The sequence below is a fragment of the Meles meles genome, chromosome 3, assembly GCF_922984935.1.
Source record: "Meles meles chromosome 3, mMelMel3.1 paternal haplotype, whole genome shotgun sequence".
Lineage (NCBI taxonomy): Eukaryota > Metazoa > Chordata > Mammalia > Carnivora > Mustelidae > Meles > Meles meles.
This window is the reverse complement of record NC_060068.1, coordinates 106,371,881-106,373,337: the sequence shown is the minus strand read 5'-3', so window position 1 is coordinate 106,373,337 and position 1,457 is coordinate 106,371,881.

Sequence of the window (1,457 nt, the reverse complement as noted above, 5' to 3'; positions counted from 1 at the left end):
CCCATGGCCAGGCCCTGCTCCACAGGCCCTCAGGCAGCCAGGCTCTCCAGCTGGGCAGCAGCTTCATGCTACAGGTGTGGATCCGTCCGCCTGTCCAGCCTCCAGCTCTTCCCCTAGCTCCTGCTGCCTAGCGTCTGCCTAGCTCCTGCTCTCCTTCCTTGGCTCCTGCTCCCAGGTGTCCCAAAGTTGTCTGACCAGTTCAAAGCTTTGAAACTGCTCCTTAGCATTTCCTCTCCACCTCTCTCCACCCCAGTACTCCCCAGGGGGCTGTGGAGGCAGAGCCCCACCCCTTACACTTAAGTGCACAGTCCCATGGACATTCAGGTCAACCTAAGCCCCATGCCATCCACATAGAAACAAGGCAGCTACATTGCACGTGGTTTCAGATACACAAATGGACCACAGCACCCAGACTGACCTACAGACTGTGTCTAAATCCCTCCATATAAAACAGAGCCGCCCATGTCCATGTCACAGGCTCCCATCTCCACACCCGATACTATTGACAGCTCCATGGGCTCCTTGGGCTCTGGCTCTTTTCCTGATGACAAGGGGTTCTCTCCTGGGGTGAAGGTCAGGGAGGAGAGGTCTCCGGCAGAGAGGGAGCAGGTAAAGGAATGAAGGAGGCCAGGCTGCCGTACAGCTCACAGACGTTGGAGGGGTTAGGGCCTGCCTGGAGCACACCTATTTCTCTAGCAATGACCTGCCTCCACCCCAGAATCTGAATTCACTCTCAGCCCTTCCACTACAAAGCCTAGGACTTGGCCTGAGCGCCTCTTTTCTTTTTTCTTTGAGAGAGAGAGAGAGAGAGCTCACACACTCACAAGTTTGGGGGGAGGCAGAGGGAGAGGGAGGAGGAGAGAATCTTATGCAGACTCCACCCTCAGCGCCGAGTCTGTCTTGGGGCTCGATCTCACAACCCCGAGATCATGACCTGAGCCTAGATCAAGAGTCAGATGCTTAACAGATGGAGCCACCCAGGCGCCCCCGCCTTCATTTTCTAAGCCTCAGTTTCAGTGTCTGTCAGCTGAGGATTGGAGTGTCTGCTCTGTCCTCCTGCCAGGGCCTCAGCAGATCGGGGAGATAATAAGGAAGCAACAAGTTACAGCGTGGCCTGCCCACACATTCCCATTCTCAGGCAGGGCCCAGGTGGGGCACTTTCCTCCATTGCTAAGGAAAGGTCCCAGGTCAAAAGAATTTCTGGGGAGAGCAGGACTGAGAGCCAAGATACTGAATCCAGCTCCTTTCAGGAACCCTGCCGTGCCCAGTCCCAGGCAGACACTGAGGGCCCAACCCTGCCAGCTGGGGTCAGAGGTAGAATCCAGGAATTGAGCAGCTGCTGGGAATAGACCCAGTTAGACTAGTGTTCAGGGAGGGGCCCAGAGAGCATGTAGTGGCTGAGTAGGCATGTCTACAAGGTAGCCTTGGTTTTTCTTTTCTTTCTTGATGGATTTGGG